Below are 20,534 nucleotides of genomic sequence, written 5' to 3' on the forward strand. Positions count from 1 at the left end.
ACAACGCATTGTACAGCAGTTCAGGTAAGGCTAAGGCCCTGCTACCTCAGTCAGCGCGCCCGTACTGCAGACAGGCGGCGCGCTGACAAGCACAGACCGCGATATGCGGTCTGTAGGGAGGGGGGGGGGGGCGTGGTAAAACTTTGCCAGATCGTGGTGCCGACCACCCCCACACACACAGCACATACATATACACTCACATTTTTCCCCGCAGCTCCTTCCCTGCTCCCCATCCAAGCCGCCTCCCATCCGTAGCTCCCTCCCCTCCCTTTCCTCCCCTCCTCCCCATTGGCTGACACGCGTACCACGTGACGCGTCAGCACTGAAAAGCACAAGGAGGTTGTAGTTCCAGCAGGCTGACGCGTCACAGTACGTAGTCAGCCCTGCCGGAAGGAGGCAGCGGGGGCAGGGAGCACTCGGGTAAGGGTGTGGTGGCCCGCGGCCACCGCAGCGGGTTCGCAGCCTAAGAAAGTTTTGCAGGCTCGGGTTTAAAGAGATCACTCCAACAGTGGGTCAAAAAAGAGACCTTCAACCAATTTAGAAGAGAAGTTAATAGAACGACGCTGAATATTCGTGTGTACACACAAGTATCTTGATAGTTGAAAAAATAATCCAAAAATGGGAACACGGTATCCAATCCATAGGCTCACATATATATATCATGATCATATAAAGAGGGGGGCAAAAATAAAGACCTAGACGTCAGTCTGCACGACTACCGCAGAGATGGTCAAAAATGCACACCCCACTTAAAGCATAAACATCCCCATTAGGGGTCAAAGGTAATAAGATAAAGGCTATTGCCCATTACCTGCCCTGGGGGTATACTGAAGTCCAGAGCGCCAATACACTATAGTAGTTCCTCTGCGTGCAATCCTGGAGTGTAGAAGCAATAGAAGTAGAGTGGAGCAAAGGTGCACTGCAACTGGAGAGATTCTTAGAAAAAATATCACGGGCAAACTCCAAGATAAAATAGAGGGTATTTAATAAATGGACTCGCAAGTAGATGAGCATGACAAACGCACCAACGCGTTTCATCCTGTAGGACTTTATCAAGGTGATACGTTGATAGAGTCCTACAGTATGAAACGCGTTGGTGCGTTTGTCATGCTCATCTACTTGCGAGTCCATTTATTAAATACCCTCTATTTTATCTTGGAGTTTGCCCGTGATATTTTTTTCAAAGAATCTCTCCAGTTGCAGTGCACCTTTGCTCCACTCTACTTCTATTGCTTCAACCAATTTAGAAGTTTATTCTGTTTCCTCGGGAAGATGCAATCGGTTTGAGTTATTTGTATAGGGTTCCATGTTAAAATGGATAACAAAGAGTAACATACTATGATGTGTATGTGATTACCCAGAATCCCTTGCTGCAGGGGATGCACTGTATGCTAAGTGATAATGGTGAAAGACGGTTGCAGACCTGTCCGATATGTGAATGTGGTATTTTTATTTACCGTTGCCTATGAGAAAAATGAATGTTTTTTTGTTTTTTCCCCCCCCCTTGTGGTCTGCTGAATTGATGTTTATCAGATACTTATGAGTATCTATTTGGCTAATGACGTTATTATAATTACTACACACGAAAGAAAATAATAAAACAATGTGTTCTGCGCAGTTTTATCACCAGAAAACATCTGTAAAACAAAACATCCAGTGTGTCTGTTTAACATAGAAAGGTTAAAGGTTTTAAACTATTTTACAATGGTCCATTAAAGAAAGTGTATCAGTCGGCTACATTGAACCTGTTAAACCTCACCTTGCCATGAATTTCCTTTTAATCCTATCTCGATGGACCCTGTATACAAGATGGCACAGACTGGCACATTCTCACATACAATCCATCTTCTCTCTGGCTGTGAACCTGTTAATTACTAAACCCATTCTTCACATTCTGTCTGTGACCGAATGGGGCCGACAAACAGAAAATGATTTACAACCATGGGAACCGTCACCAGGGGAAACTGCGGGGGAAACAGACCCCCTTCTCATATCTATCAATGGATGGAAAGAAGAAAAAAAATAAGCTTGGGTAGACGTGACCGTTTCTTACTTTATTTGCGGAGGGAGACCTCATTCCAAGTACCACGGACCAAATCTGGATCTGCAAACTGGTTTTGAAGTGGAGTCTCTTGTCTTCGGCCAAATGGAGACGGATATTTCATGGCTGGTGTAAGTGGCGTTCCAGCGACTCTGTCACACGGTAGGATTTATTGGTTTGTGTTTTGTCCATTGTTTTTTTTTCACTCCGTGTGATTTTAGAAACTTGATTTGCTGTTATTAGTTGTGTGTTTCGGACAATCCAGGATTGTCTGAAATATATCTTTCTTCTTGGAACCCGTGAAACAGGTTCCACCAGAGGGTTTGAGCAGGGTTATTTGTAACTTATAACTTATTTTCAATGTGGTTGAATACTGAGCACATGTTGATAATTGCACTTGTTATTTGCACTCATTTGTTTTAATATTTATATAAGGAGTTAGCGCCTTTTTTTCAATCTAATTCACTGCATATTAGTTGTGTGTTCACAATCTGCATTTATTTATTTATTTATAAAATATTTTACCAGGAAGTAATACATTGAGAGTTACCTCTCGTTTTCAAGTATGTCCTGGGCACAGAGTTAAGACAAATAATACATGTTTACAAGTACAGTTACATAAATGAGCAGGGTATACATTATATACAAGACATTGCATGCACAGTTATCTTTTTTTTTTTTTTTTTAATTCATTCACCCTAGTAAAGCTATCTTGTATTTTTCAAGGTGATTTGAACACTTACCACTGTGTTGTAAATTCCGGCCGGAGGTTATTTAAGAAGTTGCAGTAGTTGTCAGAATATAGGAGACGTGTCAAGTCGCTGATTTACAGTCCGTCTCGCTGGTAGTTGGATCAGCAGTTTCAATAGGCTTTATTGGTGTTTCACTTAGTAATGTTTCTGATTAAATTGCAATATTTTGTTCTCAACCCAGCAAATCTCACTATGTTTGATTCAGGGCGGGGAGGGTGGAAACACCTCTGATATAACACCAGACTTTTCATTATATGCTGATTTTTCTGCATGTTTGGTGTTGATTTTTATAGGATTACACATCTGTGATATTTGCGTTTTCTGAACACTTGAGTATTGGGTGATACCTTTTTTTATTTGGACTAACGATACATATTGTAAGATATTTTAATATGTACATGAATCATCCCTGAGGGGATCGCAAAAAGACACTTTTTGCACCTTCAAATGTATATCTGATACACACACATATTCCTGTTTATCTTATAATTATTATATTATCTGGTTTCTGACCAAAAAAAAAACAGTTGTCAACTTTGAGTCCCTTTTTGCACCTTCAATTGTATATCTGATACACACACATATTCCGGATACTTTGTTATATTAAGGTTGAGCGGTGAAGTCTCCTGTACTGTATTGTTCATGAAGATTTTATATTATCTGGTTTCTGAACAAAAAAAACAGTTGTCAACTTTGAGTCCTAATCGTGAATCAAATGTAATTCGTTGTGTAATAGGGTTTTTACTAAGTAATAATAATGTATATTAAGAAAATACAATACATAGTAAAACATTTTGTTTATTTTTTAAATTGCCTTAGTGCCAGGGTTACAAAGTCATACAAAGCATTAATTTGCAAAGGAGAGTTGCTGTCCCATCTGGCAATGAAGCGGTTAAAAAAAAGGATGGAATACAACAGTGGCGGCCAACGCCAGTCCTCAAGGGCCACAAACAGGTCAGGTTTTAAGGATATCCCTGCTTCAGCACAGGTGGTTTAGTCAACAACTGAGTCACCAGTGCTGAAGCAGGGATATCCGTAATACCTAACCTGTTGTTGGCCCTTGAGGACTAGTCGGCCACCCCTTGGAATACAACATATCATATTTATATAGCAGACAAAAAGCACATTGGTTTGCTATGTGGGATGCTAATTCTATCCCCATATGGGTGAAAACAAAGCCCAAACAGGACAGGGTTTGCATGTCGTATAAACCCTTGCCATTTGACAATATGCGTATGTCAAATGTTTCACATCCTTTAACCGTTTAGTTCCCAGAGAAGCTTGAAGCAGACAAATAATAATTGTCACTGTCTCTTGGGGCATCGAAGCGGTTCTCTTTCTTTTGCATTTTTCTGTTACCAGAAGCATAATCGCTGATTTCTTGTAAGAGCGATGCCTCATATTTACTAAGCTCGTAAACACCTTCCAGCTCATTAAGAACTTACAGCGCTGTAAGGTCTCTCGTGCATTACCACCACTTTCTAAAGATGGGTCTTGTGCAAAAACCGCACCAGATTTACCAAAGAGAGAGCATCCCATTGAAAATGTTTCCTTGTACGCATTTGCCACATATCTGCAACCGGGAGGCATTAGCCAATAGCCCCCCCTAGTGTCCATTTCATGGTGACATAAGAAAGGAAAGTGGGCATTGGCTGCATCATTGCCAGCGAGCCAATCAGTGAGAGGAATGTCGCCATAACATGTGGAGTCTGATTGGTTGCTGCAGCCAGCGCCCACTCCTTAGCTGGGCCTGGTACCCTGTGATTTAAGAGTTCAGAGCGGATTGGGAAATGCTGTTTTAATCCCCAATAACTGGTTGTTGTTTTGGTATTTGATGTAAGACGGCGGTTTACACCACACAGACATTTGCATAATTAAGGGGTAATGGGTTAATCCAACGGGATATCTTGCCTTTCTGTGGCACTTGGTTGGGGATTAGTGTCGGGCTCTGGTTTGCGCTGCTGCTTGCTTCCCTCCAATGGAGATTGAGCAATTTTTTGTAGTTTTTTTTTTTTTTCTGTATAGCAGCGGTGCGCAAACTGGGGGGGGGGGTGGGGCGCCCGAGACTTTTTTTTCTGGGGGCGCGGTATTTACACAGGCCCCGCACAGAGCGTGAGGCCTCCTTTAAACTTAATTAGCAGGCTCTGGTCACTCGTCTCTGACAACGCGGCGTCACATGACGCCCGTTGCTATGGAGACGTGACGTCAAATGACACCACAGCGTCATTTGACGCATCATTAGACACGAGGGGGGCGGCGCAACCGAGTTGGCAGCAGGTACGAGGGGTGGGGGGGCGCAGGCACACTGCTGCTCTAGAGAGAATTATCCGCCTTCAGATCGCTAGGTGAATGAGACGTGTTTGCAGAAAATTTGTGAAATTGCTCATAAACCAGAGTACGACCGTTTCACACATCTCTAATTTATACTGATTAAAGTAACATATTAAGAGCATTTCATAATAATAATAACCTGTGTCTTGCATAGCACTGGCAGTGTGCTCTGTGTATAGCATTTTGCTGACACTAAGCCGCTGCCCCCAAGGAATTTAAAGTCTAATTTTGGTGCCCTAGGCACAGGGAGAGGTCACTTGCCCAAGGTCACAATGAGCGGCCACGTGGATTCGGACCCATTTCCCCCTACTTCAACGCCAGTGAGAGCGCCACGGAGCCACGCTTCCATTCCCGTGTCACTGGTACGAAAATGTGAGCAGTTTTTGCACGTGTTTATTTTCCCTGAAAGGCTCACATACATGCAGGCTGCAAGAAGTAAATCGGTCCCGATAGGCAAAATATTACAACACATACATATTGAGAGAAATGTGATGTACACCCAAATGGCCCTCTCCCACTGCTATCAATAATCAATAATCACTAAATACAAAGGGCTATGTAACAAAACACACGGCAAAGACAAAACATAATGTTTGTGCTGTAAGGCAGGAGTGCTCAACTCCAGTCCTCAAGCTTCCAACAGGTCAGGTTTTCAGGACATCCCAGCTTCAGCACAGGTGGTGGCTCAATCAGTCCCTGCTTCAGTACAGGTGGCTCAGTCTTTGACTGAGCCTCTGAACCACCTGTGCTGAAGCTGGGATACCCTGAAAACCTGACCTGTTGGGAGCTTGAGGACTGGAGTTGAGCACCCCTGCAGTAAGGCATAAATGTTCTATTAGTAATATTATATTATATTCGAGTAGCAGAAAGATGAAGCAAACCAATGTGCAAAAATGCATTAAATAATCCCCAAAATACAAAAAATGAACAACATATAAATACTATAGAAACACATACGGATAGAAAAGGCTAACACCATGGCACAGACGCAACGTTTTGGGCCCAGCACAGCCCTTTATCGAGGTGTCATCCTGCCCTATTTTTACCTTTTTCTACCGTAAGGAAGCTCTTCATATTTGTCTTTTTTTTTTTGGTTAAAGTGTAAAATAATTCTTTAACAATACATATTCTTGTCTGTGTTTTTTTTAAGGTGTTAATCAGCGACATGTAACCTATTAAACATGCCAGTGTGCTTAGTTCACTTTCTCCGTACGACAGACGGCCCCTTTCATGAATCCAGTTCCAGTTCTTACATTCTTGACAGGTTTAGTTTGATTTATGCCCTGCCAGAGGAAAGGCGTACTCTTATAGTGGGGGAGAAAGATGGCGGCTTGTGGCGTAAGAGAGCTCATGCGCTCCAAACTCAATAGAAAAGTCTGATACATTTCTGCACCCATTTGGGAGAGCAAACAATGGAAAATATTACAGGTACTTGGTATTTCTTGTGCACAATAAATGTGCTTGTGCTCCTCCCTCCCCCCCCTGCCTCCCTTTCCCCCCCCCCCCCCCGCCGCCTCCCTTTCCCCCCCCCGCCTCCCTTTCCCCCAGCCACCCTTCCTTCCTCCTCCTTCCCAATTTACAATTTTGGAAAGAATAATTGATATTCTAGAGGTACGCTGAGGATTTTTGTGCGGGGAATACTTTGTACGTTTGGTGAAAATTGTATGTACTGTGTAAACAGTAAATGAAAACATGAGGGGGGGGGGGGGGCGTTGACCTCATCTGAACCATTTCAACCCCCAATACTTACTGCAGCTCAAAATACAAAGGGGGAGGTTCGGGAAACATGATAGCCAAGGTTGTGCGTTAACCATTTAGATAAACCTCTGTGAACACTTGTTAACCATCATGCATACGTACATCACCCCCAAAAGAGCCTGATGTAGGCGAGTCCCCCTACCCTGCCTCGGGTGCGGGGGATCTGTTTAGTGGTTCCACGGAGCTCTGCGCGATCGGGAGGTGGGGGTGGCCATTTTGCGAGTAGCGCATGAGCAATACGGTGAGGCGCACATGTACAGTGGAGGTGGCGGCCATCTTTGTGTAGCTCCGCAAATGCAGCTGCGTAACTACAAGTCCCAGAATCCCTAGAGGGACGGACTGTACCACATGGGACTGTCCAGCCAATAGGATGGTAGCAAGGGGGAAAACAGGATATCCTCTGCGTGCAGGGAGCAAACGCACCAGTCTGGACGGAGGAGGCAAAGAAGAAGGTACTGTCCCAGGAGCAGTGCTTGCTGGCCTAGGCCTAAATCTTGCCCCAGTTAGGCTCTGAGCCATAGTAGAGGAGTGTTGCAGGGAAGGCCCCAGATAGGGACTCTTCCCCTTACTGATATGTCTGCACCGGTGACCGGACAGCCGTGCGGTGCTCTGCGACCTGGGATCAGGCCGCAGTATCCCAGAACACTCAGACGAGACCCTGCGGCTGGAGCTCACCTCACGGGGAGGATCAGGACCCTAAGGAGAGGGAATTTGTGTTGGAGGCCCTGCTACCTGGGACCCGCTCCAATCCATCACGACAAGCAGCACCTGGGTACTGGAGTACCCAGGCAGGTACCCAATGTGCACCTACATCCACGGGGTAGCGCTACCTCACATTTGGGTGGGACTTGCTGGGACAGGCCACCAGGGGTATTGGTGCCACAGCACCCTCACTACTTTGGGGGGAACCACCACATGTTGAGGCACTGGGTTCATACTGTGGATATTGTTGTATGTGTGTACAGTAAACCATACAGTGTGTGGTGTATTACTTATTACTGTATATCGGTTCCTGTGAGGGGTTATCCCGCCAATGCTGGGATCCCTCAGAGGTGGAGGCGCTGCATGCAAGGAGAAAGAGCTCATCCTGGCTCGCGGAGGCTCAGGCCTCCTGTGAACAACAGGTACAGCAGCACGCGTCGTTCCCTGAGACACAGGGAGAGGGGGACTCCTGGGTTACAGGGTTTCCCGCATCCTGCCTTCAATATTCCCGAATACCCGAATATGAGACCTGAGCGCCTTCTAATGTTAATCAGGACAAATCAGGGGTGTCTGGCGGCCAATCTCAGGTCTATAATTTTCCCATTCTGCTAATATGTTGCACCTTTAGTTTACTTTGCAATGAAACCAGAGAAAGGGGGGAAAAGCCGACACTGTCCCCATACAACCATGACATATCTACGCACGGGATCACTTTTTATTGCTTGGTAGACGGTGTGTGATGGTCGGTATACTATTCTGCTCTCTCCATGACGGTCATTATCTTTGTTTCGTCTACAATCCATTGACGAGCGATCTGTCATCCCAACCATTCTGTAGCTGACGTCTATTCAAGTCTTCAGTCTGACTCCACTTGACGCTCGTTCGAAGTCAATATTTATGCATTGGGACCTGCGGGTTTGTTGACCTTAACCCCACCCAGTGTGGGATTGACAGGTTTACTGAAAACTACGTGGCTTATTTATCAGCTTCAGTGCTGGACGGGCCAGCAACACCTCGCAAAGCATAGAAGGGGTTAAAGCAGCAACCCCTGCAAAAAACATCCCGGATTTAGTACAACGGTGTAAGCCCCCACGCGTCCGGCCCAGTAACTGGCCATCTCTGCGATTGGAGGGGGCTTGGCATAAAATAAATATGTTTGGAGAATGGATTGAAAGTGTGCATTGCTTTAAAAATAAATCAGTTCCTCGCCTAAAATCATTCGCTTGGCTATGTCTGGCTGTTATTGCTTCAAGAGACACAGAAAGTACCCCGCTACAGCTTTAATTGAGATGAAAATGATGAACTCACTAGGTAGGGCTTACACAAATACACAAGAACACGAAACCTAGTTTCCAAGCACTCTTATCACTGAAAATGGTTAATGAAATATTTAAAATAATTTTAATGTCCAAAATGAATATAAAATATAGGGCTTTAAAAATTAGAACAACATAGTGTAGTGACTTGGATCGATATAGGAACACTAGATGAGTGCTCTCGATCACGCACTGGTAGAGGTAGAAAGACTATCAGGTCTTAGTATAAAGATATATATAGTATTGCCTAAGACCTAATAGTGTTTAAAGAGATTGTTCTCACCCGGTGTCCAAACACTTTACAGAATGTAAGGAAGGGGGGACTAAAGGATTGACCATTAAAGGGACTGAGAGAGTGTTCTCACAGGAAAGGGGAGGAGACGGGCTCAATATGTTGGATCGCAGGGATGCTTATTGGATGTTTATGCTTAAGACTCGTGCTCCCTGCGGTCTTAACATTGAATGGAATCTTAGTCATTTTTTGAGACCTTAAGTTTCTTTAAAAGTTTTTTTGAAATATTAAAAATATATGAAATGCTGGGTGTGTTGACATATACTGAGCATTCCATAAAGAAGAGCACAAGAGAGATATGTAGGGGGAAAGCTGTTCCTTCAGTTATCATCCTGTACGGCTGTCATCATCCGTTATATATGTACTCTGATATGCCTTTTGGTCAAAGGATGGTTATCTTGTTTTGAAGGAGGGGAGGAGTGGTTGTTCACAAATTTAATGTGTGTGCAGAATGGGTTTGATATGTTTTTTATTTTTTCATAGAAGCATTCTACCCCTCTACCCCCCACTATAGTCTTTGATAGTGCAAAATATCAATATAGCAAATGAACATATCCTAACATATCCCTGAAGAAGTATTGACGAAACGCGTAGGGTATGTTCATTTGCTATATTGATATTTTGCACTATCATTGAGCACTTATTTTCCATGGTCAGCGTCTGTGCAGCCCGTGTTACAATCTGACAGTCGCATATATAGGACGTGGGTTCAGTGACGTCTATTGGGCGACTGCACATACTCCACCAATGGGACCTGCATTCATCAGCTGTCTACACTGACATTGGCGTGAAATCTAAAGCCGGTGCGAGTTCCCGACACATTGAGTGGAGCGAGAGTACCCCTTTTATCTGCGATTTTGGGGGGAAGTTGGAGGGCACTTCTTGCATACCGGGACCCGGCTACAACATTAGACGGAGGAGCGGCTGGGAGACATTACGTGTCTGCAGGTTCCATCGACTACCGTGAGGTGCTGTGCTGGATTGTCGTTCGGAGGAGGACTTTTGATGACGCTGACTGCGGTTGGTAACATTAGCCAAAATTCATGTACTGCTTGATTTTCCAAAGTTGATGTACGTGCATTTATAACCATCTTCACTTTTTCAATATAATTGAATTTATTACACTATGAGTTGTGCGCGGTTTGTCTCTTTTTTTCTTCCATTCACACCCTCGATCTACTCCCTGCTGCTGGGGATCTCCCCTAAGCCTGAACCCAGACATACACACCTGATCTCACCCACGCCTCCCTGCCATCTCTTCCCCTGTAAATGGTGTTAACCTTCTGATTTAACACTGACTTAACTTAAAACTTGCCCCACAAATCAAGCATCCGAACAGCCTGCACTCATGGCTATTGTCCCACACCCACAGACACTCCATTATGGCCAAGCACTGCCATACACAGCACTTATTCCCTCACCTGCTGTCTCTGATATGTTGGGAGACTTACACTTCCATTGTAAGCTCTTCAGGGCAGGGATTTCCTTATTTATTTATATATATATATATATATATATATATATATATATCTTAACTCAGTATTATGGTTTAGCCTATCCCATAGCCTCTCTTGCATTCCCAGTAAAATCAACCCCACACTGATGAGACCCATCAAGGTCGAAACAGCTGTCTGTGGGTGGTTTTCTGGGTATGCACCTTAACCCTGGCTGTGCTCAAAGCTGTGACCATGCAGCAAGCTTAAGCCTATAGGGAACCATGTTAAAAATGGTTATTGAGGCAAAAAGTGACACTGTGTGCTCATTTGCATGTCATTTCCCAGAATCCCTTGCTGCAGTGGAAGTGCTGTATGCTGGATGATAATGGGGAAAGGCGGGGTTGCAGACCTGCCTAAGACATGCAGATGAGCATACAGCTATATTTTCATATTTGCTTTCCTGTGGAGGGTTTTTGTCACTTTTTTTACTCACCATAACTTAACTCAGTATTATGTGTATATATATATATATAACCTGATTTTGCTGTGCTTATTGTATTATTATAATTCCCTGTACTGTATTGTCTGTGAATCGCTGAGTACACTTTTGGCGCTATATATATATATATATATATATATATATATATATATATATTTGCACGCCCCGGGCGAGTGGATTTAAGATCGTGGCGAGCTCCTATTGGCCCAAGCAGCACACGTGTGGTACTAGGTGGCGAGTAGATTTTTTGGTGATTTGTCGACCACTGTATATACACACACATACTGTACATCTATACATCTGAAGAACAAAGCCGCGTGGCCTAAAAAGCTCATGTGCAGCAAAGCTCGCCCAAAAGTCTGATGTTGGTTCAATTAAAATAACTGAAACTGCACACCCAGGTATAAATATGGGGGCGGGACGCTCTTTGGTAATTCCATATGCGATAAAAGTACCCTAACCCTTTGCCAGTGTAAGAGTGTGACCCACCTCATGGATCCTATTGCTATCTGGTCCTCTATTCCAGGCCTGCACAACACGCGGCCCGCCGGCACTCACTGTACGGCCCGCGGCGGCTCTCCTCCTTCCTTGAGTCCGCTCTCCTCCTCCTCCCTGCAGGGGGGTGAGGGGAGGTGTAGGGGCTTATGTGAGGTGAGGAGGTGCAGGGGGGGTGATGTGAGGTGCAAGGGTGAGAATGATGTGAGGTGCAGGGGGGGGAGAGTGATGTGAGGTGCAGGGGGGGAGAGTGATGTGATGTGAGGTGCAGAGGGGGAGAGTGATGTGAGGTGCAGGGGGGGTGAGTGATGTGAGGTGCAGGGGGGGAGAATGATGTGAGGTGCAGGGGGGGAGAATGATGTGAGGTGCAGGGGGGGAGAATGATGTGAGGTGCAGGGGGGGAGAATGATGTGAGGTGCAAGGGGGGAGAATGATGTGAGGTGCAAGGGGGGAGAATGATGTGAGGTGCAAGGGGGGAGAATGATGTGAGGTGCAAGGGGGGAGAATGATGTGAGGTGCAGGGGGGAGAATGATGTGAGGTGCAGGGGGGGGAGAATGATGTGAGGTGCAGGGGGGGTGAGTGATGTGAGGTGCAGAGGGGGAGAATGATGTGAGGTGCAAGGGGGAGAATTATGTGAGGTGCAGGGGGGAGAAGGATGTGAGGTGCAGGGGGGTGGGATGTGTGTGGTGTGCAGGGGGGTATTGTGTGTTTGTGGAGGGGGAGTATTATGTGTGTGGGTGAGGGGGAGAGATGGGGGTATGAGAGATAGATGGGGAGTATCACAAAGGTTGATAGTTTGGGGTTCTGGGGGAGATATATGATGATGAGAGGTGCTGGGGGAGATATATGATGATGAGAGGTGCTGGAGGAGAGATGATGATGATGATGATGATTTTTACCCGTGCGGCCCAAATTATTTTTCCCTTGGAGCAGTTCGGCCCTTCTCACTTTACGAGTTGTGCAGGCCTGCTCTATTCCAATGGAAGTCAGAAAGCTGAGCCGTTCCAAGCCTGGTACAACCCAGCCTTAACATGGCATGAACTCAGCTTGGCAAGACTGTATATGTTGCTCAAACTCCTATACAGCACATCGATGGTTATGATCCCTCAGTGAGTGATTGCTCTGTTCCTTATAATAATGTGAATACACTTTTGTCTGGTTAGGATGTTCCACTCACTCAACCGTTTCAAATCCAAGTAAACATTCAGAGATTAGTTGCATTGGGGCCTCCCGCAATCTATTCTGGGCAATTTTTAATCAACACCATCGCTTCCTCGTTCTGTAATTGCCTCATTAGGAGCACATTCTCCCTTCAGCCAATGGGTAAGCCTGGCACATTGAATCAGTAATGATGTGTTTACTAGTGAGAGAGACAGTCTGCAAACCATTAATGCATTATTACATACAGGCTGTCGCAGAACAATGCGCATTATTCATTGTTGGCAATATAATATGCACATTGGTTTTCTGTGGCTTAATGATGTAATGGGTGTCAGTGCGACTATTAGCTGTGCGTTTTGTTTGGAAAATAGTTGAAGAGAGGTTTTGTTTAACCCTCGAACAGCAATGCTTTGCACCACTCTCTGGCATGATGTGCCTTTCACAGATATTTTATATTCTTGCAAAAAAATGTATTTAATAAAGATTAAAGAAGTAGCCAAAACAGCTCTGCAATATTTTTTTGGGGGGGAGGTCTTTAAATGCAAATGAGCATGTGCAGTAAGTGGGTCATTTTCATGAAATTATCCCTTTACATGCTATTCGATTAACTCTGAAGAGCTGAGATCTAGTCGCCACAATCTCCTGGGTTGCCATTTTCTTTTCACCCAGCCCAGAGTAGCGTTGGCTGTTTCTGCGCTGCGCCCACTGCCTGCTCAGTCCCAGTGCCCACGCCCCATCTTACCTAGAAACCGGGGTCATGTGACATCACGTCACATGACCACACGTTGCCATGGCGATGTGTCGCCTGAAGCCAAGGTAAGTTAGGCTGCCTTTATAGTAGGCACACGTGCGCGCGCGCGCGGCAGAGCGCATGGCGACACGCGCGCCTGTTGCTCGAGGCGATCTCTGCACTGTGATCGGAGGCGTGGCCGTGACATCACGAGGCTGGTTCGCCCTCATTGGCTGAACCGCACACGTGACCCGGCCATTGCGCTACGAAATCAACATTTTCTGTCGGCTCAAAATTCTGCTGTGCGGTCGCTCTTCATCGCTCGCGCGCGCGCACTATTGGTGGCCTCATTGCAGTCCTGCATTGTGTTTGCGAGGCGTGTGCCATCGTGCTCACTATAGTCACGGCCTTACAGAGGCCTCGTGCGCTACCCGGCAATTCATTTAAATGCTTTGGGGAAGTGCGCAGGATCTCTAACTGCCCCCCACCCCCCAAAAAAAAAAAAAAATCTCGCGCACCCCCTGATCTGTTGTTTGTCTATATATAGAAAACCAAACTAGCCCGAACGCCTGCATACAGTATTAAACAAATAACGTACAATTAACATGTATTAACCCCCTAGTAACCATAGTGGTCGTGAAACCTTATTAATAATATCTAGGCGATCCTGGATCCTGAAGGCCTGTGAGGACCGTCTGCTTGGATGGGGTAAGTGGGTTTCTTGTTTTCAGTAACCCGTTTTCGTGCCTGTGAGGTTACCTACTGTAGGACCTCCCATTGAGAGCCTAGATTGCCTCATTGGCACCAATTGGGTCAATGAAAATGGCAAACCCCCTTACACCATCCAAGGAGAAAGGCGTCAAGTCCCAGGACCCCATGGAACTAACCCATTTGGTAATCCATTAAGAAAAGGGATATATTCATCCAAAAATTAACCCATTCCTTCTTTCATCCCTTCGGCAGGTCACAAAACAAAACGCAAATAAAACCATGCCGCCATGAAACCCGAGGCCCAAACAGGGCCCGGCGGCCATCTCCCATCCGCATTAAGCCTTGTCCCACGATGAACCTTCTTAAATGTTGAGTGAAGATCAGTTTATAGAAGAATATTCCTTTAGTTTAATTTCTTCTTATTTTAGTCTTTATCTTCTTTCTTTGTAATGTGTCCTCTCTGATTTGTATTGAAATATCAGTTGATGTTTTTTTCCGAGCTGCTTGTTTGGAGTATATGAAACGGGCGCCGAAGGGCATTATGCATCAGTGTCCCCATTTCTGTGTCTAGATGTATATCCGTTGCGTAAGAAGAGAGTTAAGAATAATGAACCCGGTTTCGTAAACCTGATGAAGGACTCTAATCTAGGGACAGGCCACAGGGAAAAACATCACGTATCCCGGATCAGTAATAAATGCTTCCCATTACAATATGTGCATTGTGTAACTCCTGGCAAACTTCTCCTATTAATCAATATAACCAGTCTCTCTACCAACATAAATCTGACCATGTGTTACTACATAGCTGCATGGGCTCAGGGCTGCCAACAGAAATCATGGGGCCCGGGATGCCAGTACCCATTGTCCCCCCCTGTTGGCGGCCCTGCATGGACTTGCAATGTTTTGTATCGCTACGTGTTCTAGAATACAACATTTTCGTATTGATGTTGTATTAAGTATCTCTAGACGGAGCAGAAATGAAGTCCCTGCAAACCGAATTAAATTCCTTCCATTATATGATGTGTGCTGCGTAACTTGCCCCTAACTTCTCGAGGCCTCCATCTGACCAGGGGAAATTTGCGGCGGCCATATTGGAATCAAGTGAACTGCATCTCCCAGAAGCCTCGGGTGGGGATAGGTCACATGGGCCGTCCCAGCCAATTGGGAGCGAGCGGCCATTTTGTGGATCAAGATCTCCTCTATGGGACTAGGAGCCAGCGGAGTTAGCCCTGAGGGAGCCAGCAGACGGATGTGTCCAGGGAACAAGTAAGCCCCTGGACTAGACCAGAACTTAGACCTAAGGCCCCAGTTAGGCTCTGATCCTTACTAAGAGTAGTATTGCAGGGAAGGCCCTAGATAGGGACCCTCCCTCCTAGAGATCCACAACCCACGCCACCGTGCCGTCGGACAGACGTCCATGTGGCGACTTTCGGACGAGACCTCAAGGGACAACCACCTGTAAGGCGTGAGGGGAGGTTTTCAGACCCTGCATAGTGGGACCACAGATGCGGCTCTGCTGGCAGAGGATCCTCCTGATTCCCTGGTCATAGCCCGGAAGGTACCACCGTGCACCACCACACCTCAGGGAGGGTAGTGCTACCTTCATAAACTTTGGGGTGGGAATTGTTCTGCGGATACCGGGGTTCTAGGTGCCCAGGGCACCCTCAGTACTTTGGGGGAACACACAGGGGTACTGTGGTACTGTGTTACTATGTTACTGTGTTATTGTACTGTATGTACTGTATTATTTGCCATACTGTGGAACCACAGTAAAGACGAGTTATATAATATCTGGTGTGACATTGTTTATTTCTGAGTATATTGTTTCCTATGTGGAGTAATACCGCTTACGCTGGGATCCTCATAGGTGGAGGCGCTGCACCGCGAGATATATCACCCCCGGCTCCTCAGAAGCGGAGGCTTTGGCCTCCTTGGAGCTTCACAAGTAACAGCAGCACGCTTAGTCGCCCACGGTTTCCTTAGGCATAGGGAAAGGGGGTTACACAGGGATATTCTGAAAACCTGACCTGTTGGGGGGCTTGAGGAGTGGAGTTGAGAACCCCTGTTCTAACCTTATGATATCACCTTTTGGGAATTTGAGTGCATAAAAACGTGCTAATTATTATCTGATGCCGAATATTAGACTTACATCACTACAGATGTGGAGAATTTGGGGGCGCAAATAAAAGGGAAAAATAATGGCACAGAGAGACGCAGAATGTGATGCATCTCATTATAGTCTGTGCACCATGTAACTCCTCCCCAACTCCTCCTGCTGACTCTCCCCAAGGTGCAAGCTGGGACAGAGACACAGAATGTGATATATCTCATTATAATCTGTGCACCATGTAACTCCCCACAAACTCCTCCTACTGACTCTCCCCAAGGTGCAAACTGGGGCAGACAGTGCAAAATTGGAGCAAATTAGTTTGATACATAAGTGTAGGGTGAAAATGCCCCAGATTTGCCCCCAAATTTCCTTGATACATATATCCCTAAAGGTTTAAGGATGTATTTTTTAAAATACTTCCACTTGTCTGATTTTTTTTTTGGGGGGAAAAAGAGCCAATAATCTGCATCTAACCAAATAAACACGACACCCACTGAGAGATCGCTAGGAGGGACTGGCCCATTCATTTAAGTCCCCATTGTTTTGTTTGAGAAATTAGCGATCTGGTTGATTTGCAGGTTCGAATATTCTGAATTTTTCTGTGTGTATATTCTGACAATTCAGGAAACATAGAAACGCAGAATTTACAGCAGATAAGAACCAGTGAGCCTGCCAATGTGTGTCCCTATTTCACAATGTTCACCAATATCGATCAGCGTTTTTTGGGGGCTTTTTTTTTTTTGCATGAAGCTATTTTGTCCTAAAAGTGACGCGCAGAAGAATAACCAGTGAATGCGCCTAGATGTGGCGATGTCTGAAACCATTCGAATGGGTTGTGCGACGTGGCAACTTTCTTTTCCACAGGAAGAAGAATACACTAGGGGGGGGAAGCTAGGGGGGGGGGAAGCTAGGGGGGGAAGCTGGGGGGGGGAAGCTGGGGGGGGGGGGAAAGTTGGGGGGTTGGATTTTGCTGGTGGTCGGCGGTGGTGCACGTATGCAGATAAGTACAAAAGAATTGCACGTAGGCGCCACTCCTGTGCCCCAGAAATGTGTCACGCTTACATGGCGCGGACCGTACAAAGAGCAGGAAAACACGCGGCAAATGTAACAACATGAAATGATGACGACATAAGCCGCTAATGATTTTAGGCGAGGAACTGATTTCTTTTCAAAGCAATGCACTGTTTCAATCCATTCTCCAGACACATATTTCTCTTATACCGAGCCCCCTCCAAATCGCAGAGATGGCCAGTTACTGGGCCGGACGCGTGGGGGCTTACACCGTTGTACTAAATCCGGGATGTTTTTTGCAGGGGTTGCTGCTTTAACCCCTTCTGTGCTTTGCGAGGTGTTGCTGGCCCGTCCAGCACTGAAGCTGATAAATAAGCCGCGTAGTTTTCAGTAAACCTGTCAATCCCACACTGGGTGGGGTTAAGGTCAACAAACCCGCAGGTCCCAATGCATAAATATTGACTTCGAACGAGCGTCAAGTGGAGTCAGACTGAAGGCTAGAGTAGATGTCAGCTACAGAATGGTTGGGATGACAGATCGCTCGTCAATGGATTGTAGATGAAACAAAGATAATGACCGTCATGGAGAGAGCAGCATTGTATACCGACCATCACACACCGTCCAAACAGGACATAGAAATGCAACTCTCTACCAAGCGATAGAAAGGGATCCCCTGTGTAGATAGATGTTTCATGGTCGAGGAAACCTGAGTGTATGTCTCTATCCTGTAACAAGAAGTGATCGCAGGACCTAAAACCAGTCCTGTTGCTGCCCTGAAATGCCTGCTTAATAAAGTTAAAGAAAGTGCCTGGCGCCCTGTTCTATTATTGCTCACCATACCAGCTCTGCACGAGGTTCCAGCGCCCTGCGATATAGGGCACCACTGAGTATCACCTGCACACACAAGAAATCTCACTGTAGGAGATAGTGACTGTAAGCTTTCATGTGATTTAGGTTATGACTCAAATAAAACATACCCCTCTTGCTGAAAGGCTCTACATATTGCAGTATATCTCTGTGAGTACTGGTTTAGTTTATCAGAGCTTAGCCGAATAAATAGCAATTACTGTGTTAACTTTAATAAAATTAGTTAGCTAGGCAAATCCGCCCTAAAGCAGTAATCACCTCTTCTCACAAAAAGAAAAATAAATGTTATTATTATTATTTTTAGTTACCATTGAGGAGCCTATTTCTTTCTGTCTTTAGTGATGCGAATTACCGAAGATTACTTTTTTTTTTTTTTATAAATATATTCACACAGGGAATTTAAAATGGCGACCATTCACACATGGACCAAAGATCCAATAGGAACTCCCAATACCAGGGAAATCGAAACAGATGAAACATACCCCCACCCCCCAGAAATGATTGATTTGTTATAAAGACAAAACAAAAGTAGAAACAGCTGGAGAACGCATGCACGATATTTTCTTAATCTGGAGCCCCTAGATCAGTTTATATAGATAAGGAAATAAACTATTCACATAAAATGCTGATTATGGAACCAAAATACTGGAGGGCTAAAGTATGTTTAGTATAACTCTGAGATTAGTTTACCCAAAGTGTCAGTAATAAAGCTTCTCCTGCACAGGTTGCTACTGATTAGCTTTCTCATTAGATTCCCAGTGACGCTGTATCTTCAATCTCCGGCTCTGAGGAATTAATCACGGGTTGATGTCAAACACAGGCTGTAAGGCGATCACACCCGTTCAGACAAACTCGCCCACTCGAAGGGGGCTCCAAAAAATGTACATTTTTAAACATAAGAATAATCGGACATTCTTCCACAAATCCAACAAGATAATCTGCAAATAGGTTGCATGTATATCTCTGCAGAGGCGTGTGTGCGTATCGGAATCTATATCTTATGCTGTAATGTCCTATTAGCAAATCATTAGCATTAAGAAAGTTTAAGAAATAACCAATTCACAGATTTGAAATCTGTTTTCCAATGTTTAACATTTGAGGCCCAGGCACCTAATACTCAGTTAAAGTGGAGTCAATATTGCACCGGGTAACAGTTTTTTTTAAAAGAGTTATTACCGCAATTTTGAGTTGGTATTCGCCAACATTGTAGTAATAATTTACCAGGTGCGATATTTGGCCCAAAGTCGTGATGCGGGAATTAACGTGACCGTTAATAATGTGTTAATACCGCACCCCGATAATATTTCTATCAAAGGCTTCTGTAATATCTATTTTTACAGAAGCCTCTGAAAACATTACCGAACCCTGTTGGCCACATTTAGTGGCTAGTAAAGCATTTCCATGCAATGTGTTACCAACCGGTAAGGTAAGCAAGGGGTTAACCTCTCCAACCACCCCCGGGAGGCCTAACTACTTACCTTCGGGCAACGACCTTAAATATATTTAAACCATAAAACCATTGTCGCTGTGGCTACCTTGGCCCTTTCAACGGGGGCCTATATATATATATATATATATATATATATATATATATATATATATTTCCATATATATATATATATATATATATATATATATATATATATATATATATCCATATATCCATATGGGCATCAATAATAAGTACATGACTTACCCACCCCTCTTCTCCTCTTCATTACTTTAGTGCCTAGTGCTTTAATAACCGCCACCACCCCTTGCCCCCTCCCCCATGGAGGCTGAAAAAACCATCCGGGGCAACTACCCCCATCACCCACCCCTACTAACCCCAACAGGAGTGCCCCACCCCACCCCCCCCACAGAGTAAGGGGCATTAGCCTTATTATCCAAATGTGGTTGATAGAACTTTTGACCATTTAAAAGCATACAAAAATACATAAAATAAAAAATACATTGCAATAAATAATAACACAATAAAAACTAAGCCAATAAAACCATTGATCGTCACTGTGGCTACCCAGGCCATCAAAGGGGGCTTAGATAGCCACATCTGCAAACAGTGTACACCCTAAATAAATACGTGTATTTATTTACCCCTGCCGGGATGAAGGCCGGTACCGAAATATTTAATGGATCAAATAAAAAGTGCTTTATTTTTGACGGTGCGGTGTTGATAAAAATGGGGCACTTTTTGGCGATTAATACCGCATTTTTTGGTTACCGCATTTTGATGTATCCTGGCCTAAGTGTCAGGAAGGAGTTTGATCATTGGCTGTTTTTTTTTTAGCTTCCTCTGAATTAACATACACAGAATGGGGAAG

The 20,534-nt window shown here is 44.9% G+C and overlaps 1 protein-coding gene across 1 annotated transcript in view; it reads left to right on the forward strand.

Annotated features, from left to right (window-relative positions):
* The first annotated feature begins 1,254 nt into the window (after positions 1-1,254).
* TOGARAM2 (TOG array regulator of axonemal microtubules 2) overlaps positions 1,255-20,534 on the forward strand; it is a 124,109-nt gene continuing 104,829 nt past the window's right edge. The window contains exon 1 of the mRNA XM_075595423.1: positions 1,255-2,203. The gene's annotated coding sequence lies outside the window, so the exon portion shown is untranslated. The remainder of the gene's footprint in view (positions 2,204-20,534) is intronic.

This window comes from Ascaphus truei, chromosome 4, assembly GCF_040206685.1.
Source record: "Ascaphus truei isolate aAscTru1 chromosome 4, aAscTru1.hap1, whole genome shotgun sequence".
NCBI classification, from domain to species: domain Eukaryota; kingdom Metazoa; phylum Chordata; class Amphibia; order Anura; family Ascaphidae; genus Ascaphus; species Ascaphus truei.